Source organism: Oncorhynchus masou, unplaced genomic scaffold, assembly GCF_036934945.1.
Source record: "Oncorhynchus masou masou isolate Uvic2021 unplaced genomic scaffold, UVic_Omas_1.1 unplaced_scaffold_1731, whole genome shotgun sequence".
Taxonomy (NCBI): domain Eukaryota; kingdom Metazoa; phylum Chordata; class Actinopteri; order Salmoniformes; family Salmonidae; genus Oncorhynchus; species Oncorhynchus masou.
Genome location: NW_027007453.1, coordinates 1 through 27,172, shown reverse-complemented (window position 1 = coordinate 27,172; position 27,172 = coordinate 1). Strand labels below are relative to the sequence as shown.

The following is a 27,172-nucleotide window of genomic DNA, read 5'->3' as shown; positions in this document are numbered from 1 at the left end:
AGGAGGAGGAGAGGGGAGTAGAGGGAGGTGAGTGGGAGGAGAGGGAGGTGGGTGGGAGGAGAGAGAGGAGAGGGGAGTAGATGGAGGTGAGTGGGAGGAGAGGGTGGGAGGAGAGAGAGGAGAGGGGAGTAGATGGAGGTGAGTGAGAGGAGAGAGAGGGAGGGAGGATAGTGTGGAAGATAGATAAGGAAAGGAGAAGGATGTATGGATGAGAATCGGGGGATGATCAGGGCGCATGACATCATCCCTGACCTCATTAAGGTCCTCTCTTCCTGCCATATCTTCCTGTATGCCAGCACCGTTTACTCACTTCCTGTGTGTGTGTGACATTGCCAGAGCAGCACCACCTCTTTATGTGATCAGTGACACACTCCCCTTAGACTGTGGGCCGGTCCCCTCTCCTTAGACTGTGGGCCGGTCCCCTCTCCTTAGACTGTGGGCCAGTCCCCTCTCCTTAGACTGTGGGCCGGTCCCCTCTCCTTTGACTGTGGGCCGGTCCCCTCTCCTTAGACTGTGGGCCGGTCTCCTCTCCTTAGACTGTGGGCCGGTCTCCTCTCCTTAGACTGTGGGCCGGTCTCCTCTCCTTAGACTGTGGGCCGGTCCCCTCTCCTTAGACTGTGGGCGGTCTCCTCTCCTTAGACTGTGGGCCGGTCTCCTCTCCTTAGACTGTGGGCGGTCTCCTCTCCTTCCCCTCCCTTAGACTGTGGGCCGGTCCCCTCTCCTTAGACTGTGGGCCGGTCTCCTCTCCTTAGACTGTGGGCGGTCTCCTCTCCTTTGACTGTGGGCCGGTCCCTCTCCTTAGACTGTGGGCGGTCTCCTCTCCTTAGACTGTGGGCCGGTCCCTCTCCTTTGACTGTGGGCGGTCCCCTCTCCTTAGACTGTGGGCGGTCCCTCTCCTTAGACTGTGGGCGGTCCCCTCTCCTTTGACTGTGGGCCGGTCCCCTCTCCTTTGACTGTGGGCGGTCCCCTCTCCTTAGACTGTGGGCCGGTCCCCTCTCCTTAGACTGTGGGCCGGTCCCCTCTCCTTAGACTGTGGGCCGGTCCCCTCTCCTTTGACTGTGGGCCGGTCTCCTCTCCTTAGACTGTGGGCCGGTCTCCTCTCCTTTGACTGTGGGCCGGTCTCCTCTCCTTTGACTGTGGGCCGGTCTCCTCTCCTTAGACTGTGGGCCGGTCCCTCTCCTTAGACTGTGGGCCGGTCCCCTCTCCTTAGACTGTGGGCCGGTCTCCTCTCCTTTGACTGTGGGCGGTCCCTCTCCTTAGACTGTGGGCCGGTCCCCTCTCCTTAGACTGTGGGCGGTCCCCTCTCCTTAGACTGTGGGCCGGTCCCCTCTCCTTAGACTGTGGGCGGTCCCTCTCCTTAGACTGTGGGCCGGTCCCCTCTCCTTAGACTGTGGGCCGGTCCCCTCTCCTTAGACTGTGGGCCCCTCCCCTCTCCTTAGACTGTGGGCCGGTCCCTCTCCTTAGACTGTGGGCGGTCCCCTCTCCTTAGACTGTGGGCGGTCCCCTCTCCTTAGACTGTGGGCCGGTCCCCTCTCCTTAGACTGTGGGCGGTCCCCTCTCCTTAGACTGTGTCCCCTCTCCTTAGACTGTGGGCCGGTCTCCTCTCCTTTGACTGTGGGCCGGTCTCCTCTCCTTAGACTGTGGGCCGGTCCCCTCTCCTTTGACTGTGGGCGGTCTCCTCTCCTTAGACTGTGGGCCGGTCTCCTCTCCTTTGACTGTGGGCCGGTCCCCTCTCCTTAGACTGTGGGCCGGTCTCCTCTCCTTAGACTGTGGGCCGGTCCCCTCTCCTTTGACTGTGGGCCGGTCTCCTCTCCTTTGACTGTGGGCGGTCTCCTCTCCTTTGACTGTGGGCCGGTCCCCTCTCCTTAGACTGTGGGCCGGTCTCCTCTCCTTAGACTGTGGGCCGGTCTCCTCTCCTTTGACTGTGGGCCGGTCTCCTCTCCTTAGACTGTGGGCCGGTCTCCTCTCCTTAGACTGTGGGCCGGTCCCCTCTCCTTTGACTGTGGGCCGGTCCCCTCTCCTTTGACTGTGGGCCGGTCCCCTCTCCTTAGACTGTGGGCCGGTCCCCTCTCCTTAGACTGTGGGCCGGTCCCCTCTCCTTAGACTGTGGGCCGGTCTCCTCTCCTTAGACTGTGGGCGGTCCCCTCTCCTTAGACTGTGGGCCGGTCTCCTCTCCTTAGACTGTGGGCGGTCCCCTCTCCTTAGACTGTGGGCCGGTCCCCTCTCCTTTGACTGTGGGCCGGTCTCCTCTCCTTAGACTGTGGGCGGTCTCCTCTCCTTAGACTGTGGGCCGGTCTCCTCTCCTTAGACTGTGGGCCGGTCCCCTCTCCTTAGACTGTGGGCCGGTCCCCTCTCCTTAGACTGTGGGCCGGTCCCCTCTCCTTAGACTGTGGGCCGGTCTCCTCTCCTTTGACTGTGGGCCGGTCCCCTCTCCTTAGACTGTGGGCCGGTCTCCTCTCCTTAGACTGTGGGCCGGTCCCCTCTCCTTAGACTGTGGGCCGGTCCCCTCTCCTTAGACTGTGGGCGGTCCCCTCTCCTTAGACTGTGGGCCGGTCTCCTCTCCTTTGACTGTGGGCCGGTCTCCTCTCCTTAGACTGTGGGCGGTCCCCTCTCCTTTGACTGTGGGCCGGTCCCCTCTCCTTTGACTGTGGGCGGTCCCCTCTCCTTAGACTGTGGGCCGGTCTCCTCTCCTTTGACTGTGGGCGGTCTCCTCTCCTTAGACTGTGGGCCGGTCTCCTCTCCTTTGACTGTGGGCCGGTCCCCTCTCCTTAGACTGTGGGCCGGTCTCCTCTCCTTAGACTGTGGGCCGGTCCCCTCTCCTTAGACTGTGGGCCGGTCCCCTCTCCTTTGACTGTGGGCCGGTCCCCTCTCCTTAGACTGTGGGCTGAGATGGGGAGAGAGAGGGGAGAAAGAGGGGAAGAGATGGAGAGAGAGGGGAAGAGATGGGGAGAGAGAGGGGAAGAGATGAGGAGAGAGAGGGGAAGAGATGGAGAGGGGAAGAGAGGGAGAGAGAGAGAGGGGAGGAGATGGAGAGGGGACGATATGGAGAGAGAGAGAGAGGGGAAGAGATCGGGAGAAAGAGGGGAAGAGATGGAGAGAGAGAGGGGAAGAGATGGAGAGAGAGAGGGGAATGGATGGAGAGAGAGAGAGGGGAAGAGATGGAGAGAGAGGGGGGGAGAGAGAGGGGGGGGAGAGAGAGGGGAAGAGATGGGGAGAGAGAGGGAAGAGATGGGGAGAGAGAGGGGAAGAGATGTGGAGAGATAGAGGGGAAGAGATGGGGAGAGAGAGGGGGAAGAGATGGAGAGAGAGAGGGGAAGAAATGGGGAGAGATGGAGAGAGGGGAAGAGATGGGGAGAGAGAGGGGAAGAGATGGGGAGAGAGAGGGGAAGAGATGGAGAGAGAGAGGGGAAGAAATGGGGAGAGATGGAGAGAGGGGAAGAGATGGGGAGAGAGAGGGGAAGAGATGTGGAGAGAGAGGGGAAGAGATGGAGAGAGAGATGGGAAGAGATGGGGAGAGATAGAGGGGAAGAGATGGGGAGAGATGGAGAGAGAGAGGGGAAGAAATGGGGAGAGAGGGGAAGAGATGGAGAGAGAGAGGGGAAGAGATGGGGAGAGAGGGGAAGAGATGGGGAGAGAGAGGAGAAGAGATGGAGAGAGAGAGGGGAAGAGATGGGGAGAGAAGGGAAGAGATGGAGAGAGAGAGGGGAAGAGATGGGGAGAGAGGGGAAGAGATGGAGAGAGAGAGGGGAAGAGATGGGGAGAGAGGGGAAGAGATGGGGAGAGAGAGGAGAAGAGATGGAGAGAGAGAGGGGAAGAGATGGGGAGAGAAGGGAAGAGATGGAGAGAGAGAGAGGGGAAGAGATGGAGAGAGAGAAGGGAAGAGATGGAGAGAGAGAGAGGGGAAGAGATGGAGAGAGAAGGGAAGAGATGGAGAGTGGATGTGTGTTTTGGTATGAAAGTGGATGTGTGTTTTGGTGTGGATGTGTGTTTTTTGGTGTGGATGTGTGTTTTGGTGTGGATGTGTGTTTTGGTGTGGATGTGTGTTTTGCGCTCTACCTACAGTAAACTACCCTCACTGTTATTGGGACATGGGACGTGCAGGCTCGTGGTAGTTGAATCGGTGCTAAGCTATGAATTAAGGGTAATATAGTCTTATGTTGATCTGACCTGGACAAACTCTGACAACAGTATTGCACAGTAAGTAGTAAGCTTGAATATGCCACACACACACACACACACACACACACACACACACACACACACACTATCACAGTATTCTCATAGCTGTGTTTCTATTTGTCCTGCGCCAGCTTGGCGAAGGGACAGAAATGTTTATTTGTTATGAATTCCTGTTTCTAATGGGCCTGTGTGTGTTTTACACGTCACAATAATATCCATTAAGGAGGAAGACGGGAGGCCCCTCTAACCTCTCTGTCTGTCGCTTGGATTTCTGCTGCCTTGATTTTTCAATTAGCCTGACGTGATGTGTCTTCTAGCACAACTCCCTCTGCTGTGTGTGTGTGTGTGTGTGTGTGTGTGTGTGTGTGCGTGCGTGCGTGCGTGCGTGCGTGCGTCTGCTAAATGACTCACTACTGTAGTGTCTCTGGATCAGAGAGTCTGCTAAATGACTCACTACTGTAGTGTCTCTGGATCAGAGAGTCTGTTAAATGACTCACTACTGTAAGTGACTCCGGATCAGGGAGTCTGTTAAATGACTCACTACTGTAAGTGTCTCTGGATCAGAGAGTCTGTTAAATGACTCACTACTGTAGTGACTCTGGATCAGAGAGTCTGCTAAATGACTCACTACTGTAAGTACCTCTGGATCAGAGAGTCTGTTAAATGACTCACTACTGTAAGTGACTCTGGATCAGAGAGTCTGTTAAATGACTCACTACTGTAAGTGTCTCTGGATCAGAGAGTCTGTTAAATGACTCACTACTGTAGTGACTCTGGATCAGAGAGTCTGCTAAATGACTCACTACTGTAAGTGACTCTGGATCAGAGAGTCTGTTAAATGACTCACTACTGTAAGTGACTCTGGGTCAGAGAGTCTGTTAAATGACTCACTACTGTAAGTGACTCTGGATCAGAGAGTCTGCTAAATGACTCACTACTGTAAGTGACTCTGGATCAGAGAGTCTGTTAAATGACTCACTACTGTAAGTGACTCTGGATCAGAGAGTCTGTTAAATGACTCACTACTGTAAGTGTCTCTGGATCAGAGAGTCTGTTAAATGACTCACTACTGTAGTGACTCTGGATCAGAGAGTCTGCTAAATGACTCACTACTGTAATTGACTCTGGATCAGAGAGTCTGTTAAATGACTCACTACTGTAAGTGACTCTGGATCAGAGAGTCTGTTAAATGACTCACTACTGTAAGTGACTCTGGATCAGAGAGTCTGCTAAATGACTCACTACTGTAAGTGACTCTGGATCAGAGAGTCTGTTAAATGACTCACTACTGTAAGTGACTCTGGATCAGAGAGTCTGTTAAATGACTCACTACTGTAAGTGTCTCTGGATCAGAGAGTCTGTTAAATGACTCACTACTGTAGTGACTCTGGATCAGAGAGTCTGTTAAATGACTCACTACTGTAAGTGACTCTGGATCAGAGAGTCTGCTAAATGACTCACTACTGTAAGTCTCTCTGGATCAGAGAGTCTGTTAAATGACTCACTACTGTAAGTGACTCTGGATCAGAGAGTCTGCTAAATGACTCACATGAATGTGTTCTCCTAACCCTCCTCCCTGTCTCTCCTGTAGTCTTCAGAGTTGGATGAAATCCTCGATGAGCTGCAGTGTGTCCAGCCCTCCTCCCTCCCCTCCTCCCTGGACAAACAGACCATCATCAACGACATACTGCACATCACCCAGGAAACCAGCCCTGGCAACCCCAACGCCATGGCAACACAGCAGCAGCAGAGGGGCATGCAGCGAGGCATGGGGCCAGGCAGTGAGTGTGTCTCTCTCTCTCACACACACACACACACACACACACATATACACACACACACACACACACACACACACACATATACTTAAACCTGCCCTCATAAACAGCTGCTCAATGTATGTGACTGGTCAGTACATCAGTGTGTCAGTGTCTTGGTGTGTCATTATGTAGCGTAGACCATGTTACCGTGGAGACCATGTTACCGTGTAGACCATGTTACAGTGTAGACCATGTTACAGTGTAGACCATGTTACCGTGGAGACCATGTTACCGTGTAGACCATGTTACAGTGTAGACCATGTTACAGTGTAGACCATGTTACCGTGTAGACCATGTTACCGTGTAGACCATGTTACAGTGTAGACCATGTTACCGTGGAGACCATGTTACCGTGTAGACCATGTTACCATGTAGACCATGTTACAGTGTAGACCATGTTACAGTGTAGACCATGTTACAGTGTAGACCATGTTACCGTGTAGACCATGTTACCGTGTAGACCATGTTACCGTGGAGACCATGTTACCGTGTAGACCATGTTACAGTGTAGACCATGTTACCGTGTAGACCATGTTACCGTGTAGACCATGTTACAGTGTAGACCATGTTACAGTGTAGACTATGTTACCGTGGAGACCATGTTACCGTGTAGACCATGTTACAGTGTAGACCATGTTACCGTGGAGACCATGTTACCGTGTAGACCATGTTACCGTGTAGACCATGTTACAGTGTAGACCATGTTACAGTGTAGACCATGTTACCGTGGAGACCATGTTACCGTGTAGACCATGTTACCGTGTAGACCATGTTACAGTGTAGACCATGTTACAGTGTAGATCATGTTACCGTGGAGACCATGTTACAGTGTAGACCATATTACAGTGTAGACCATGTTACCGTGTAGACCATGTTACAGTGTATCCGATTAGCATGTTTTATTCATCTCAAATGTGTCACTACACCTGCTCTCTCTCTCTCTCTCTGTCTCTCTCTCTCTGTCACTCTCTCTCACACTGTCACTCACTCTCTCTCTCACTCTGTCACTCTCTCACTCACTCTCTCTCTCTCTCACACACTCTGTCACTCTCTCTCTCACTCTGTCACTCACTCTCTCACTCTCACTCTCTCTCACTCTGTCACTCACTCACTCTCTCTCTCACTCTGTCACTCACTCCCTCTGTCACTCCCTCTGTCACTCTCTCTAGACTTCGGATGTCCGGGGGGGCGGCCCCCACAGGGTCCAGGTAGGGGTTTGCCTTTAAGGAGTGTATCCCTGGATATGAACATTTCAGGGGTCCGGCCCCCACAGGGCCAGTACCCCCCCATGAGGACCCCCAGCCCCTACACACTACAGCAGCAGCAGGGCATCTTGGGAAACCACGCCGCCATGATGTCCAACCAGGCCAACCTCGCAGGTGGGTGGAGTCGTCAGAGCGAAGGCTTACACTTTTATATTGTATATTTTCCTGATCTACAAATACTCAGGCTATCAACAAACATTTACATTTGAGTAATTTAGCAGATGTTCTTGACCTTTTCATGCTATGTAGTAAGAGGTTTCCCTGGTCAGGAGTCATCGAAGTCAGCACTCAAAGAAACACGTGGAACGGAATACACTCGCTGCCCCTCTCTATGCTACCGTTTGACATGGCAGCTTTTGAGTCATAGTGAGTCACTTCCTGTTTCCGTGCAGGAAGTTGAGGGAGTCGGAGTCACCCACACACACACAGAAACACACTGCCAGCTCCTCTCCTCTCACTTTCGTTTTGACTCACAGACGGGCCACAGAAATGCCCACTCTGAAACCGACCTTTGAACTGTGGTTGTTTTTAAATGGGGAAAGTGTAAACGAAATTATGTTGACTTCTGTCCTTGTAGATGGGCGGTATATTGTTGCCCCTCGCTTTTTCCCTCTGACTCCTCACACATTCACTCACTCACGTGATCTCTCTCTCCCTCCATTCCGTCTACCCCAACCCCAGGTCTAGTGAGTGGTCCTCGGCAGGGCATGCAGCACCAGCAGGAGGAGGGGGGTTGGGGTCCTGGGGCCCCAGGTCAGCAGGGGACGATGCACAGCCGTATGGGGCCCAACCCTGAGGCCCCGGGGCCTCATGAGACCCAGCAGTCTACCAGGACCTGCACCCAGACAGATGCTGCAGTCGCAGATGATGGTCAACGGTGAGACTGTATATCTATCATTTCTAGTTCTATGCCAGGGCTGCTCTAGAATATATATTTGTCATGGTCTATCCACTTCACAGATCAGTGTTTCTTATCACTGGGCTTGGGGACCCACCAATTGATGTAACATATTTGTGTTGTCAATGGAAACCAATTTATTGAAATTCATTTTCAGCATGTAGAAGTACACAGATAGTTTTGAAAATAAAAGATTTTGGAGCTTGGGATAAAGCTGACACCTGCTGGCCAGTCAGAGGAACAACACCCTGATACACTGTCTAATGCCAGTTGTCATATTTTTTTATTTAACCTTGATTTAACTAGACAAGTCAGTTAAGAACAAATTCTTATTTTCAATGACGGCCTACCGGGTAACAGTGGGTTAACTGCCTTGTTCAGGGACAGAACAACATGTTTACCTTGTCAGCTCGGGGATTCGATCTAGCAATTTTTCAGTTTCTGGTCCAACACTCTAACCACTAAGCAACTTACCTATCTCGAGCAGCTCAGTTTGGTTTGGGCATGGAGTTGATAAAGTTATATATACATTTTAATGTCTCTCTCTAATAAAGTTATATTCATTTGAACATTTCTCTCTAAAGAGATGAGTATAGGGTTAGTAAAGTTATATTAATTTGAATCTGTCCATAAAGAGATGGGCATGGGTGTTAATAAAGTTATATTATTTGAATCTCTATAGATAGCGTGGGGTTAATAAAGTTATATTATTTGAATCTCTATAGATAGCGTGGGGTTAATAAATTTATATTATTAGAATCTCTATAGATAGCGTGGGGTTAATAAAGTTTTATTATTTGAATCTCTTTCTCTATATAGATGGGCATGGGATTAATAAAGTTATATTCATTTGAATCTCTGTCCATAAAGAGATGGGCATGGGGTTTAATAATGTTACACTACATGGCCAAAAGTATGTGGACACCTCCTTTTCGAACATCTCATTCCAAAATCATGGTCATTAATAGGGAGTTGGTTCCCCCTTTGCTGCTATAACAGCCTCCACTCTTCTGGGAAGGCTTTCTACTAGATGTTGGAACATTGCTGCTATAACAGCCTCCACTCTTCTAGGAAGGCTTTCCACTAGATGTTGGAACATTGCTGCTATAACAGCCTCCACTCTTCTGGGAAGGCTTTCCACTAGATGTTGGAACATTGCTGCTATAACAGCCTCCACTCTTCTAGGAAGGCTTTCCACTAGATGTTGGAACATTGCTGCTATAACAGACTCCACTCTTCTAGGAAGGCTTTCCACTAGATGTTGGAACATTGCTGCTATAACAGCCTCCACTCTTCTGGGAAGGCTTTCCACTAGATGTTGGAACATTGCTGCTATAACAGCCTCCACTCTTCTGGGAAGGCTTTCCACTAGATGTTGATGATCTTTTTAAGTGGGAGAACTTGCACAATTGGTGGCTGACTAAATCCTTTTTTTGCCCCACTGTATATATAGATGGGCATGGGGTTAATAAAGTTATATTATTTGAATTTCTATATATAGATGGGCATGGGGTTAATAAAGTTATATTATTTGAATTTCTATATATAGATGGGCTTGGTGTTAATAAAGTTAAATTATTTGAATCTATATATAGATAGCCATGGGGTAAATGAAGTTATATTATTTGAATTTCTCTCTTAAAGAGATGGGCATGTAGGTTAATAAAGTTATATTATTTGAATTTCTCTCTATATAGATGGGCATGGGGTTAATAAAGTTATATTATTTGAATTTCTCTCTTTAAAGAGATGGGCATGTAGGTTAATAAAGTTATATTATTTGAATTTCTCTCTATATAGATGGGCATGGGGTTAATAAAGTTATATTATTTGAATTTCTCTCTCTTTAAAGAGATGGGCATGCGGGCCCACCAGTTCTCCCAGCAACAGGCTCCACCCAATCAGACGGCTCCATGGCCAGACAGCATGATACCTATTGAGGCCTTCAACCAGAACAGGTAACCAGCCCTCCGTACTACTCTACTGGATGCTACATGAGACTACTTTACACGGGCGTCTGTCCTACAATCACTACTGTACCAGAACCAGTCACACACTGTACCAGAACCAGTACCAGAACCTGTCACACACTGTACCATAACCAGTACCAGAACCTGTCACACACTGTACCAGAACCTGTCACACACTGTACCAGAACCTGTCATACACTGTACCAGAACCTGTCACACACTGTACCAGAACCAGTCACACACTGTACCATAACCAGTACCAGAACCTGTCACACACTGTACCAGAACCAGTACCAGAACCTGTCACACACTGTACCAGAACCTGTCATACACTGTACCAGAACCTGTCACACACTGTACCAGAACCAGTCACACACTGTACCATAACCAGTACCAGAACCTGTCACACACTGTACCAGAACCAGTACCAGAACCTGTCACACACTGTACCAGAACCTGTCTCACACTGTACCAGAACCTGTCTCACACTGTACCAGAACCTGTCACACACATTACCAGAACCTGTCATACACTGTACCAGAACCTGTCATACACTGTACCAGAACCAGTACCAGAACCTGTCTCACACATTACCAGAACTTGTCTCACACATTACCAGAACCTGTCTCACACTGTACCAGAACCTGTCATACACTGTACCAGAACCTGTCACACACTGTACCAGAACCTGTCACACACTGTACCAGAACCTGTCACATCCAGTACCAGAACCAGTCACACACTGTACCAGAACCTGTCATACACTGTACCAGAACCTGTCACACACTGTACCAGAACCAGTCACACACTGTACCAGAACCTGTCATACACTGTACCAGAACCTGTCACACACTGTACCAGAACCTGTCACACACTGTACCAGAACCAGTCACACACTGTACCAGAACCTGTCATACACTGTACCAGAACCTGTCACACACTGTACCAGAACCTGTCACACACTGTACCAGAACCTGTCACATACATTACCAGAACCAGTCACACACTGTACCATAACCTGTCACACACTTTACCAGAACCTGTCACACACTGTACCAGAACCTGTCACACACTTTACCAGAACCTGTCACATCCTGTACCAGAACCTGTCACATCCTGTACCAGAACCTGTCACATCCTTCTTTTACCAGAACCGTTGTCTGTCGGCGCTGGAGCAACTCTTATAGTTCAGACTAACCACTTTAAAACGGTTTGGATCAGTTAACTGCAGCACAGAGAAGTGGTTAAAATAACGTATGGTCATTTAACCTTCCCCCCTTCTCTCCCTCTTCCCCCCTCTTCCCCCTCCCCTCCTTCACTCCCTCTCCCCTTCTCTCCCTCTTCCCCCTCCCCCTCCTTCACTCCCTCTCCCCTTCTCTCCCTCTTCCCCCTCCCTCCTTCACTCCCTCTCCCCTTCTCTCCCTCTTCCCCCTCCCCTCCTTCACTCCCTCTCCCCCTTCTCTCCCTCTTCCCCTCCCCTCCTTCACTCCCTCTCCCTTCACTCCCTCTCTGCCCCTTCTTTCCATCCCCACTCTGTTCCCCTTCCCTCCCTCCCCTTCGCCTCTCCCCCTCCCCTCCCCCCCCTCTTCTCCTTCCCTCCCTCTCTCCCTCTCCAGGTCTGTGTATGCCCCCAGCAGGAGGAGGAGGTGTTGTGTGGGGGTCCGGGGCCCGGGGGCCAGGGACTGGGGGTCCTGGTGAGGGGGTTCTAGTGATGAGGGGGCTCTCATGTCACAGCTCTACACAGTGCTGAAGGACTTTGATGGCCTGAGGAGATAGACAGAGCCCTGGGGATACCGACTCTGATGGGACAGGTACGATTCAGCAATCACTGTAGTGTTTTTCATCTATTAATATCCCTCTCTCTTAACTACTCTGTGACAGATCAGTCCATTCCTCCATCTCTGATCCCTCTCTCTCTTCTCTTCTTCTCTCTGGGGACACTCACCTGTCACTAGAGTTGTCCTTCTTTTTGTCATCTAGGCATATACAGTCTATTTCTCCTCTTCTGTCTCTCCTCTGTTCCCATAGAGTTTAGAGTTTGGGGAAGCTATTTTTCCATCAGCCCCGGCTAGAGACTCATTAGGAGCTCAGCCCCGGCTAGAGACTCATTAGGAGCTCAGCCCCGGCTAGAGACTCATTAGGAGCTCAGCCCCGGCTAGAGACTCATTAGGAGCTCAGCCCAGGCTAGAGACTCAATAGGAGCTCAGCCCCGGCTAGAGACTCATTAGGAGCTCAGCCCTGGCTAGAGACTCATTAGGAGCTCAGCCCAGGCTAGAGACTCATTAGGAGCTCAGCCCAGGCTAGAGACTCAATAGGAGCTCAGCCCCGGCTAGAGACTCATTAGAGCTCAGCCCAGGCTAGAGACTCATTAGGAGCTCAGCCCCGGCTAGAGACTCAGGAGCTCAGCCCCGGCTAGAGACTCATTAGGAGCTCAGCCCCGGCTAGAGACTCATTAGGAGCTCAGCCCAGGCTAGAGACTCATTAGGAGCTCAGCCCCGGCTAGAGACTCATTAGGAGCTCAGCCCCGGCTAGAGACTCATTCGGAGCTCAGCCCCGGCTAGAGACTCATTAGGAGCTCAGCCCCAGCTAGAGACTCATTAGGAGCTCAGCCCCGGCTAGAGACTCATTAGGAGCTCAGCCCCGGCTAGAGGATCCGAGAAGATCAGGCTTTTTTTATTAAACACAATTCTTGCAATTCTACGACACAACATGAATGGAGACAGACTAGCACAATCTTGAATGCAATAGCACAGAAAAGTACTCTGCAGGCAAAAAAACAACAACCTGGTCTTGAATCTAACCGTATGATATATTCTCAGCCTGCGAAAAGGAGACACTGTACAAGATGACATCATCTAGCCTGAAGGAGGAAGTTATGTGACATCATCTAGCCTGAAGGAGGAAGTTATGTGACATCATCTAGCCTGAAGGAGGAAGTTATGTGACATCATCTAGCCTGAAGGAGGAAGTTATGTGACATCATCTAGCCTGAAGGAGGAAGTTATGTGACATCATCTAGCCTGAAGGAACAAGTTATGTGACATCATCTAGCCTGAAGGAGGAAGTTATGTGACATCATCTAGCCTGAAGGAGGAAGTTATGTGACATCATCTAGCCTGAAGGAACAAGTTATGTGACATCATCTAGCCTGAAGGAGGAAGTTATGTGACATCATCTAGCCTGAAGGAGGAAGTTATGTGACATCATCTAGCCTGAAGGGGGAAGATATATTGCCCTAAGCCAATGATAAAGACCAGGGCTATGGGCCAATAAGATCGACTGTAGACCTACTGTCAACTCAATTTGGGAGTTGAGAATTTTTTTTAAACTAAAGACAGATCTGTTTTTTTTGTTCTTTTGTGTTTTCCCCGCTATGCATTTTGGAATATTTGGTCTGGGATTATTTTAGATGTGTTTTCACTGACAGCCTCAACTCAACAGTCAGCTGTTTGATAGGCTATTTGTTGTGTGTTGCTAACAAAATTCCTTTTGTACTTTGTGATGTAAAACCATCCACAGCTAAATCATGCTCTCTCGTGTAGTATTTTGAAATATGTTATTCCACTTTGTACAGACAGGAATAATGATATAATAAAATGTTTATTTAACTAGACAAGTCAGTAAAGAACAAATTCTTATTTACATAATGACGGCCTAGGAACAGTGGGTTAACTTGGGGAGGACCACTGGTTATTTTTGCACCTGTGGAGGTCAGTGCCGTTTAAGATGAGGGAGGGACTCCCCAAAAATATTTTCATGATCACAGCCTTATGAACCTACACTATGAATGACAGTTTACAACGTAGGGGTACACAGGTCGACAGAAAATGTTTAGGTGACACTTTCAATACCACCTTGTACACTCTTGCCTGCATCTAGCTGATCTAGAGTCGAATCATTTGTCCAACAGTTGCAAACGAGAGTTTCTATTGGACAAATTCAGATATGTTTATCCCCGTTTCGTTACGTTTGCTTCCGTTTAAGAAAAAATTAAATTCAGCAGAATGAATACACCCCTGGTCATGCGTAAACACAGTTCACATTCATAGCAGCCACGTTGTATTCCTTCTGGCATCCATGCGCTCTCCTCCTGTCACCTGTTCTCTTCTCTTGTGGACGTCAATGAACACCAGCTGTACAGTTGAAGTCGGAAGTTTACATACACCTTAGCCAAATACATTTAAACTCAGTTTTTTTATCAATCTCTGACATTTAATCCTATTAAAAACTCCCTGTCTTAGGTCAGTTAGGATCACCACTTTATTTTAAGAATGTGAAATGTCAGAATAATAGTAGAGAGAATTATTTATTTCAGCTTTTATTTCTTTCATCACATTCCCAGTGGGTCAGAAGTTTACATACTCAATTAGTATTTGGTAGCATTGCCTTTAAATTATTTAACTTGGGTCAAACATTTTGGGTAGCCTTCCACAAGCTTCCCACAATAAGTTTGGCCCATTCCTCCTGACAGAGCTGGTGTAACTGAGTCAGGTTTGTAGACCTTGCTCACACACGCTTTTTCAGTTCTGCCCACAAATGTTCTATTGCATTGAGGTCAGGGCTTTATGATGGCCACTTTTGCCACGACTTTGGAAGTATGCTTGGCGTCATTGTTCACTTGGAAGACCCATTTGCGACCAAGCTTTTAAGTTCCTGACTGATGTCTTGAGATGTTGCTTCAATATATCCACCTACTTTCCCCCCCTCATGATGCCATCTATACGGTCTAAAGTTATACTGCTAAAATTGGTGCCGTGACCTGGATCACTGGTTGCTGCGGAAAAGGAGGAGGTCAAAAGGGGGGTGAGTGTAACGGATGTGAAACGCTAGCTAGTTAGTGGTGGTGCGAGCTAAATAGCGTTTCAATAGCGTCGTGGGTGACTGTTGTTGATGTGTGCAGAGGGTCCCTGGTTCGCGCCCGGGTATGGGCCAGGGACGGTCTAAAGTTACATCTACAACATGGTCTATTTTTGTCTCATCAGACCACATGACCTTCTCCCATTCCTCCTCTGGATCATCCAGATGGTCATTCGCAAACTTCAGACGGGCCTGACATGCGCTGGCTTGACCAGGGGGACCTTGCGTGCGCTGCAGATTTTAATCCATGACGGCGTAGTGTGTTACTAATGGTTTTCTTTGAGACTGTGGTCCCAGCTCTCTTCAGGTCATTGACCAGGTCCTGCCGTGTAGTTCTGGGCTGATCCTCACCTTCCTCATGATCATTGATGCCCCACGAGGAGAGATCTTGCATCGATCACCAGACCGAGGGTGATTGACCGTCATCTTGAACTTCTTCCATTTTCTAATAATTGCGCCAACAGTTGTTGCCTTCTCATCAAGCTGCTTGCCTATTGTCCTGTAGCCCATCCCGGCCTTGTGCAGGTCTACAATTGTATCCCGGATGTCCCTACACCCTCTCTGGTCTTGGCCATTGTGGAGAGGTTGGAGTCTGTTTGATTGAGTGTGAGGACAGGTGTCTTTTATACAGTTAACGAGTTCAAACAGGTGCAGTTAATACAGGTAATGAGTGGAGAACAGGAGGGGTTCTTAAAGAAAAACTAACAGGTCTGTGAGAGCCGGAATTCTTAATGGTTGGTAGGTGATCAAATACTTATGTCATGCAATAACATGCAAATTAATGACTTAAAAATCATACAATGTGATTTTCTGGATTTTTGTTTGAGATTCCGTCTCTCACAGTTGAAGTGTACCTGTGAAAAAAATGACAGACCTCTCCATGCTTTGTAAGTAGGAGAACCTGCAAAATCAGCAGTGTATCAAATACTTGTTCTCCCCGCTGTAAATACTTTTGTACCCGTTTCCTCGAGCATCTTCACAAGGTCCTTTGCTGTTCTGGGATTGATTTGCACTTTTCGCACCAGAGTTCGTTCATCTCTAGGAGACAGAACTCGTCTCCTTCCTGAGCGGTATGACGGCTGCGTGGTGTTTATACTTGCGTACTATTGTTTGTACAGATGAACATGGTACCTTCAGGCGTTTGGAAATTGCTCCCAAGGATGAACCAGACTTGTGGAGGTCTACAATTGTTTTTGATTCTCCCATGATGTCAAGCAAAGAGACACTGAGTTTGAAGGTAGGCCTTGAAATACATCCACAGGTACACCTCCAATTGACTCAAATAATTTCAATTCGCCTATCAGAAGCTTCTAAAGACATGACATAATTTTCTGGAATGTTCCAAGCTGTTTAAAGTCACAGTCAACATAGTGTATGTAAACTTTTGACCCACTGGAATTGTGATACATTGAATAATAAGTGAAATAATCTGTCTGTAAACAATTGTTGGAAAAATGACTTGTGTCATGTACAAAGTACATAACATAGCATCCCTCTGTTATAGCCAGCTAGCTAACATAGCTGGCTGGCTATAGCTAGCTGGCTATAACAGAGGGATGCTATGTTAGCTAGCTGGCTAGAACAGAGGGATGGTATGTTAGCTAGTTGGCTATAACAGAGGGATGCTATGTTAGCTAGCTGGCTATAACAGAGGGATGCTATGTTAGCTAGCTGGCTATAACAGAGGGATGCTATGTTAGCTAGCTGGCTAGAACAGAGGGATGGTATGTTAGCTAGTTGGCTATAACAGAGGGATGCTATGTTAGCTAGCTGGCTATAACAGAGGGATGCTATGTTAGCTATTAGCAATGTTGCACCCCTCTGTTATAGCCAACTAGCTAACATAGCATCCCTCTGTTATAGCCAGCTAGCTAACATAGCATCCCTCTGTTATAGCCAGCGAGCTAATATAGCATCCCTCTGCTTGAGCAGGTTGTTTCAGTAGGCTAAACTAGCTAGCTGCGTTTCCTAGCTAAGTAAGTGAAACTGAAAGTGAAAAGAAAATACAATCTCTCTCTCTTTTGCTTCTCCTTCATTTTTGAAGAAATGTATTTGTTCAAACTGTTCAACTATTGTCTTTCTCTTTGAATCAACTACTCACCACATGTTATGCACTGCAGTGCTAGCTAGCTGTAGGTTATGCTTTCAGTACTAGATTCATTCTCTGATCCTTTGATTGGGTGGACAACATGTCAGTTCATGCTGCAAGAGCTCTGATAGGTTGGAGGATGTCCTCCGGAAGTTGTCATAATTACTGTTTACGTCTATGGAAGGGGGTGAGAACCACAAGCCTCCTAGGTTTTGTATTGAAGTCAATGTACCCAGAGGAGGAAGGAAGCTACCTGGTCTCTGGCTACACTATGGTGCTGAGTACTGTTGAGGCTACTGTAGACCTTCATTGCAAAACAATGTGTTATAAATTATTTGGTGACGTGAATATATTTAGTGCCTAAAAAGGATAACTTTTTAAATTCATTAAAAAATATATTTTTTTATGAAATTCACTGAGGAGGATGGTCCTCCAATGGTGGAACAAACTCCCTCACGACGCCAGGACAGCGGAGTCAATCACCACCTTCCGGAGACACCTGAAACCCCACCTCTTCAAGGAATACCTAGGATAGGATAAAGTAATCCTTCTCACCCCCCCCTTAAATGATTTAGATGCACTATTGTAAAGTGGCTGTTCCACTGGATGTCAGAAGGTGAATTCACCAATTTGTAAGTCGCTCTGGATAAGAGCGTCTGCTAAATGACTTAAATGTAAATGTAATGTCCTCCCCTTCCTCCTCGGTGGAGCCTCCATTGCTCCCGTTCTTTATTTTCTCTCGTCTATTTTCTGTCTAAATACATCGTATCCTCTCGTCTCCTGTCTTTCTCCAGGGTCAGTCTGTAGATCAGGACCAGTTCTCTTCAGACCCGTCCATGTTGTTGGACCAGAAGCCTTTAGTGTACGGCCAGCAGGACCTCCCACCAGGCTCCCATCTAGCCCAGAGAGGATACCACGAACCTGGGTCCGGCAGACCCATGCAGGACCCCACAGGTAGGGCTGGGAATTGTCAATTCAATATTATCACGTTACGGTGGATCACGATTCAATCCGCATTGCGATTGTATATCACGATTCTACATGTAATTGCGATTTGATATTCTGAACATCACTATGTTGTTGCTTCAGAGAGACATGAGAAAATTATAACTTTTACATTTTTTATGATTGTTACCTTGGCTCAGAGTAATTGTGATTCTCAACTAATCGATTCTCAACTGAATGGATCCCCCCCCCCCACCACCCCAATTCTACCCACAGGGCAAGGCTTCCACCCCATGGCTGGCCAGATGAGCCCCAGACCAGGATACCCCATCATGAGGATGCAGCAACGACCGGGGCTGAGGCCCCAAGCGGTGGTTCCGAACCAGCCTAATACACTGAGGTTACAGCTGCAACACCGGCTACAGGTACAACAGGTACCGAGCCAGACAGACAGGCAGGCAGACAGACAGACAGGCAGACAGGCAGACAGAGAGACAGACAGACAGACAGACAGACAGACAGACAGACAGAGAGACAGGCAGACAGACAGAGAGACAGACAGACAGACAGAGACAGTCAGACAGAGACAGAGAGACAGACACAGAGAGACAGACACAGAGAGACAGACACAGACAGACAGACAGACAGGCAGACAGACAGACAGACAGACAGACAGACAGACAGACAGACAGACAGACAGACAGAGAGAGAGACAGACAAACAGAGACAGACAGACAGACAGACACAGAGAGACAGACACAGAGAGACAGACAAACAGAGACAGACAGATAGACAGACAGACAGACAGACAGACAGACAGACAGACAGACAGACAGACAGACAGACACAGAGAGACAGACAAACAGAGACAGACAGACAGACAGACAGACAGACAGACAGACACAGAGAGACAGATAGAGAGACAGACAGACAGAGACAGACAGACACAGACAGATAGACAGACAGACACAGAGGGACAGATAGAGAGACAGACAAACAGAGACAGACAGACAGACAGACAGACAGACAGACAGACAGACAGACAGACAGACAGACAGACAGACAGAGACATACACAGACAGACAGACAGACAGACAGAGACAGAGAGACAGACACAGAGAGACAGACAGACAGACAGACACAGACAGACACGGACAGACACGGACAGACAGAGACAGACAGACAGATAGACAGAGAGACAGACAGACAAACAGAGACAGACAGACACAGACAGACAGACACAAACAGAGACAGACAGACAGACAGACAGACAGACAGACAGACAGACAGACAGACAGACAGACAGACAGACAGACTGTGGAATGTTACAGAACACAGACTGTTACAACTGGACACTACTAGTGTTCGTATAACCTCAGATCATATTTAACCAGGTCATCACTGTGGGCTCGATGTTTTGGATCACTGTGGGTTTGATGTTTTGGCAGGTCATCACTGTGGGCTCGATGTTTTGGATCACTGTGGGTTTGATGTTTTGGCAGGTCATCACTGTGGGCTCGATGTTTTGGATCACTGTGGGTTTGATGTTTTGGCAGGTCATCACTGTGGGCTCGATGTTTTGGATCACTGTGGGTTTGATGTTTTGGCAGGTCATCACTGTGGGCTCGATGTTTTGGATCACTGTGGGTTTGATGTTTTGGCAGGTCATCACTGTGGGCTCGATGTTTTGGATCACTGTGGGTTTGATGTTTTGGCAGGTCATCACTGTGGGCTCGATGTTTTGGATACCTGTGGGTTTGATGTTTGCCTATAATGGTTGAATAGCAAGTTGGTCTTGGTGCACTGGCTCACTGTTGGTTAATCAGTAGAATGACAGGGAAGGGTACAAATGAATGGCTCATCATTGTTTAGCTAGCTAATAGGCTAGCTACTCCTTTCAAAGTGTTTATCGTTAACATACCTGTTAACCTGTTCTCCTCAGAACCGCCAGCCAATGATGATCCAGATGAGTGGAGTGTCCAATATGAACCCAACTTTACAGTCCAACAACCCCAACCAGGTAACTGAGATTATATATCAATATAACCCTCTCCAGTCCAACAACCCAACCAGGTAACTGAGATTATATATCAATATAACCCTCTCCAGTCCAACAACCCCAACCAGGTAACTGAGATTATATATCAATATGATCCTCTACAGTCCAACAACCCAACCAGGTAACTGAGATTATATATCAATATGAACCTCTACAGTCCAACAACCCAACCAGGTAACTGAGATTATATATCAATATGATCCTCTACAGTCCAACAACCCAACCAGTTAACTGACATTATATATCAATATAACCCTCTACAGTCCAACAACCCAACCAGTTAACTGACATTATATATCAATATGATCCTCTACAGTCCAACAACCCAACCAGGTAACTGAGATTATATATCAATATAACCCTCTACAGTCCAACAACCCAACCAGGTAACTGAGATTATATATCAATATGAACCTCTACAGTCCAACAACCCAACCAGGTAACTGAGATTATATATCAATATGAACCTCTACAGTCCAACAACCCAACCAGGTAACTGAGATTATATATCAATATGAACCTCTACAGTCCAACAACCCAACCAGGTAACTGAGATTATATATCAATATGAACCTCTACAGTCCAACAACCCAACCAGGTAACTGAGATTATATATCAATATGAACCTCTACAGTCCAACAACCCAACCAGGTAACTGAGATTATATATCAATATGAACCTCTACAGTCCAACAACCCAACCAGGTAACAGATTATATATCAATATAACCCTCTACAGTCCAACAACCCAACCAGGTAACTGAGATTATATATCAATATGATCCTCTACAGTCCAACAACCCAACCAGGTAACAGATTATATATCAATATAACCCTCTACAGTCCAACAACCCAACCAGGTAACTGAGATTATATATCAATATGAACCTCTACAGTCCAACAACCCAACCAGGTAACAGATTATATATCAATATGAACCTCTACAGTCCAACAACCCAACCAGGTAACTGAGATTATATATCAATATAACCCTCTACAGTCCAACAACCCAACCAGGTAACTGAGATTATATATCAATATGAACCTCTACAGTCCAACAACCCAACCAGGTAACTGAGATTATATATCAATATGAACCTCTACAGTCCAACAACCCAACCAGGTAACAGATTATATATCAATATAACCCTCTACAGTCCAACAACCCAACCAGGTAACTGAGATTATATATCAATATGAACCTCTACAGTCCAACAACCCAACCAGGTAACTGAGATTATATATCAATATAACCCTCTACAGTCCAACAACCCAACCAGGTAACTGAGATTATATATCAATAATATATATCAATAATATATATACCATCTAGTTCAATCCCTTTCTCCCCCTCTCCCTCCAGGGGACCATCTAGTTCAATCCCTTTCTCCCCCTCTCCCTCCAGGGGACCATCTAGTTCAATCCCTTTCTCCCCCTCTCCCTCCAGGGGACCATCTAGTTCAATCCCTTTCTCCCCCTCTCCCTCTAGGGGACCATCTAGTTCAATCCCTTTCTCCCCCTCTCCCTCCAGGGGACCATCTAGTTCAATCCCTTTCTCCCCCTCTCCCTCTAGGGGACCATCTAGTTCAATCCCTTTCTCCCCCTCTCCCTCCAGGGGACCATCTAGTTCAATCCCTTTCTCCCCCTCTCCCTCCAGGGGACCATCTAGTTCAATCCCTTTCTCCCCTCTCCCTCTAGGGGACCATCTAGTTCAATCCCTTTCTCCCCTCTCCCTCCAGGGGACCATCTAGTTCAATCCCTTTCTACCCCTCTCCCTCTAGGGGACCATCTAGTTCAATCCCTTTCTCCCCTCTCCCTCCAGGGGACCATCTAGTTCAATCCCTTTCTCCCCTCTCCCTCCAGGGGACCATCTAGTTCAACCCCTTTCTCCCCCTCTCCCTCCAGGGGACCATCTAGTTCAATCCCTTTCTCCCCCTCTCCCTCTAGGGGACCATCTAGTTCAATCCCTTTCTCCCCCTCTCCCTCCAGGGGACCATCTAGTTCAACCCCTCTCTCCCCCTCTCCCTCCAGGGGACCATCTAGTTCAACCCCTTTCTCCCCCTCTCCCTCTAGGGGACCATCTAGTTCAATCCCTTTCTCCCCCTCTCCTCCAGGGACCATCTAGTTCAATCCCTTTCTCCCCCTCTCCAGGGGACCATCTAGTTCAACCCCTTTCTCCCCCTCTCCCTCCAGGGGACCATCTAGTTCAATCCCTTTCTCCCCCTCTCTCCTCCAGGGGACCATCTAGTTCAATCCCTTTCTCCCCCTCTCCCTCCAGGGGACCATCTAGTTCAATCCCTTTCTCCCCCTCTCTCCAGGGGACCATCTAGTTCAATCCCTTTCTACCCCTCTCCTCCAGGTGACCATCTAGTTCAATCCCTTTCTCCCCTCTCCCTCCAGGGGACCATCTAGTTCAATCCTTTCTCCCCTCCAGGGGACCATCTAGTTCAATCCCTTTCTCCCCCTCTCCCTCCAGGGGACCATCTAGTTCAACCCCTTTCTCCCTCTCCCTCCAGGGGACCATCTAGTTCAATCCCTTTCTCCCCCTCTCCCTCCAGGGGACCATCTAGTTCAATCCCTTTCTCCCCTCTCCCTCCAGGGACCATCTAGTTCAATCCCTTTCTCCCCCTCTCCCTCTAGGGGACCATCTAGTTCAATCCCTTTCTCCCCCTCTCCCTCCAGGGGACCATCTAGTTCAATCCCTTTCTCCCCCTCTCCCTCTAGGGGACCATCAATGCCCAGATGTTAGCTCAGCGTCAGCGGGAGCTGCTCAGTAACCACCTCAGACAGCGCCAGCTGGAGCACCAGAGACAACAACAACAACAACAACAACAGAGGAACATGGTGATGAGAGCCCAGGGACTCAACCTACCTCCCAATATGGCCGCCGCCAACATGGCTGCTGCAAATGGCCAATCAGGAGGGCTGAGTAACCCCCGGATCCCCCAGACCACCAACCCTCAGCAGTTCCCCTTCCCACCCAGCTACGGTACCAGTACAGGCCCAGCCCCTGGCTTCACCTCCTCCTCCTCCTCCTCCTCCTCCTCCTCCTCCTCCTCCTCACCCTTCTCCCCCGGCCTGCCCTCCTCTCTCTGCCCCCTGCATGGCTCTCCCAGATGATGATGGCGGGTGCAGGACAGTTTGGGGCTGTAGTCAGCACTCATATACAGCAGCTCAGTGCCTTTCAGTTCCCAAACTGCCTTATAACCCACTAACCAAACCCCCGTGTTGGTGTGTGTGTTAGGGTTGGTTGGTGTACCGTGTCCCATATCATCAATATACTTTTTTGTTGTTGGACGTTTTTACTTTTCTTAGCCCTAATTTTGTCATATCCGATTGGTAAGTGACAGTCTTGTCTCATCGCTGCATCTCCCGTACGGACTCGGGAGAGGCGAAGGTCGAGAGCCGTGCGTCCTACGAAACACAACCCAACCAAGCCGCACTGCTTCTTGACACACTGCACCCTTCACCCTGAAGCCAGCCGCACCAACGTGTCGGAGGAAACACCTCATGGGTCTCCCGGTCGCGGCCGACTGCCACACAGCCTGGGATCGATCCAGGGTCTGTAGTGACGCCTCTAGCACTGCGATGCAGTGTCTTAGACCGCTGCGACACTGCATCCAATATACTATAAGTAAATACCTACAGTCAACTTGTGCAACATGCTAAGAGATCAAGCAGATTGCGTTCTTAATTTCCCTCGTCGCATCATTTTTGCATTATGTAGCTTGTCAATAGTTCCCCAGAACAGTTGAGCCAGTCACGTGTTTGTTGTGAAGAGAAAGTGGGAGCTGGTGACTCCACAGAGTTCTACAGTATTCCTATTGGTTAGTCTCTCTGTTGTGAAAGTGGGAGCTGGTGACTCCACAGAGTTCTACAGTAATCCTATTGGTTAGTCTCTCTGTTGTGGGAGCTGGTGACTCCACAGAGTTCTACAGTATTTCTATTGGTTAGTCTCTCTGTTGTGGGAGCTGGTGACTCCACAGAGTTCTACAGTATTCCTATTGGTTAGTCTCTCTGTTGTGGGAGCTGGTGACTCCACAGAGTTCTACAGTATTCCTATTGGTTAGTCTCTCTGTTGTGAAAGTGGGAGCTGGTGACTCCACAGAGTTCTACAGTATTTCTATTGGTTAGTCTCTCTGTTGTGGGAGCTGGTGACTCCACAGAGTTCAGTATTTCTATTGGTTAGTCTCTCTGTTGTGAAAGTGGGAGCTGGTGACTCAGAGTTCTACAGTATTTCTATTGGTTAGTCTCTCTGTTGTGGGAGCTGGTGACTCCACAGTTCTACAGTATTCCTATTGGTTAGTCTCTCTGTTGTGAAAGTGGGAGCTGGTGACTCCACAGAGTTCTACAGTATTTCTATTGGTTAGTCTCTCTGTTGTGGGAGCTGGTGACTCCACAGAGTTCTACAGTATTCCTATTGGTTAGTCTCTCTGTTGTGAAAGTGGGAGCTGGTGACTCCACAGAGTTCTACCGTATTCCTATTGGTTAGTCTCTCTGTTGTGAAAGTGACACACATGAGGTGATGAAGTTACCCTTCATGCCATTCACTACTAAATGCCATCAGATACAGGGCATTCAGAAAGTATTCAGACCCCTTGACTTTGGCCACATTTTATTACATTACAGCCTTGTTCTAAAATTGATTAAAATAGTTTTTTTCCCTCATCAATCTACATACAGTACCCCATAATGACATCACAATACCCCATAATGACATCACAATACCCCATAATGACATCACAATACCCCATAATGACATCACAATACCCCATAATGACATCACAATACCCCATAATGACATCACAATACCCCATAATGACATCACAATACCCCATAATGACATCACAATACCCCCATAATGACATCACAATACCCTCAAATGACATCACAATACCCCATAATGACATCACAATACCCTATAATGACATCACAATACCCCATAATGACAAATCAAAAACACATTTTCAGGTATTTTTGCAGATATATTTTTTAAAGTACATTTCCATAAGTATTCAAACCTTTTACTCAGCACTTTGTTAATTAAAGCACTTTTGGCAGTGATTACATCCTCTAAAAGGCGCTAGATAATTATTATCCAGAGCGATTAGCGCTTGATTTTTGACATCGGTTTCAGTTTGATTATTTAAAAAATAAATCACGTTGAGTTTATTGACAGGGGTATAATTTTCCAATCATTGGACATGTTGTCTAAATTAATTATATTTTAGTTGATTATTTGAATGATATCTTATTAGAATTATTTTATGTTTTTGAATTAATTTGTTATCAATTTAGTGGCACAAGACTTGTAATGCTGTGCGACTGGACCAGTCTTGTGCCACTATAATTAATTTAGACAATAGTCAATAACTGTGTCAGTTCTCCTCCACTGTACGATCATACTCCTCTAGTCCAATGAGGAGGGGGGGCACTTCTTAAACTTTTCACAGCTCGAGACCCAAATTCAAAATGTACCATCCTCTCGAGACCCAAATCTAACTCCAACGACCCAAATTGAAGATTATAGATGTATTCTCAAAACTCGTACCCACTCGCACCCGCCCGGCGCCCACGTTGGATCCGTTGTTAAAGAACCCGTGATTTAGGCCATTAAAAAAAGATTCCACTAGAGGGCAGCAGACACACATACTATATATACAACTATACTATGTATAGACACACTGTATGAAGGAGATTCCCATTCCATGGTAGTAGTGCATTCACTGAAACATTGACCCTGTATTCTACTCACTGTGTGTTACAGCGCCTTATTGGGTCTGAGGCTGCTTGATGATACCTAACATGTGAGTCATTTAGCAGACGCTCTTATCCAAAAAGGGATTTACAGGCGCAATTAGTGTTAAGCGCTTTGCTCAAAGGGCATCGACAGATTTTTCACCTAGTCTGCCTGGGATTTCGAACCAGTGACCTTTCGGTTACTGGCCCATATGATAATTAGAGACTTTCCCATTATTTCATATCAATTAGATCAATATTGAATCAGTATAAATTGTATTGTTATTAGCTCCTTATTCTCCCAGATAATCCCATATGTTGTCGCACACCAAAAATAAAGATTATCTTCTCTCTCTCTCTCCAGTCTCCTTCGTCCTCTCTTCCCTCTCTCACTACCCCTCTTCCCTCTCTCACTACCCCTCTTCCCTCTCTCTCTCCAGTCTCCCTCGTCCTCTCTTCCCTCTCTCACTACCCCTCTTCCCTCTCTCTCTCCAGTCTCCGTCGTCCTCTCTTCCCTCTCTCACTACCCCTCTTCCCTCTCTCTCCAGTCTCCCTCGTCCTTTCTTCCCTCTCTCACTACCACTCTTATCTCCCTCGTCCTCTCGTACCTCCTCTCCCTACCCCTCTTCCCTGTCTCTCCTGTCTCCCTCGTCCTCTCGTACCTTCTCTCCCTACCCCTCTTCCCTCTCTCTCTCCTGTCTCCCTCGTCCTCTCGTACCTCCTCTCCCTACCCCTCTTCCCTGTCTCTCTCCAGTCTCCCTCGTCCTCTCTTCCCTCTCTCACTACCCCTCTTCCCTCTCTCTCTCCTGTCTCCTCGTCCTCTCTGCATTCTCTCCCTACCCTCTTCCTCTCTCTCCTGTCTCCCTCGTCCTCTCGTGAACTGGGCGGTTGCCGATTACCAGGCCGCACAGGTACACGGCGAGGAAGCCGCTGCCGTGCAGGGCGTTAGTCACCGCGAACACGAACAGGCCGCCGGCGATTACCAGGATCGGGTACAGGCCGGTGGCCAGGTTGATGCGGTTGACCATTGCAGCATCAGCCAGCCACCGCCCAGGCCGACCACGCCGCCGATGCCGAACTCGCGCACCAGGTGCGTCAGCAGGCTCCAGTGCAGGCCGGTCTGGCCGCTGGCCAGCATGTCGATCAAGGTGACGGTGAGGAACACCGCCATGGGGTCGTTGCTGCCGGATTCGATTTCCAGGCTGGCAGTGACCCGTTCGTTGAGCCCTTGCCGCCGAGCAGCGAGAACACCGCCGCTGCGTCCGTGGAGCCGACAATCGCGCCAATCAACAAGCCTTGGATGATATTGAGGTCAAACAGCAGCAATACGTAACTGAACGTAGCGCACAAGG

General features: G+C 48.1%; 1 pseudogene; it reads left to right on the top strand.

Moving 5' to 3' along the window:
* LOC135532115 (nuclear receptor coactivator 2-like) overlaps positions 1-23,296 on the top strand; it is a 77,620-nt pseudogene extending 54,324 nt beyond the window's left edge.
* Positions 23,297-27,172: the final 3,876 nt, after the last annotated feature.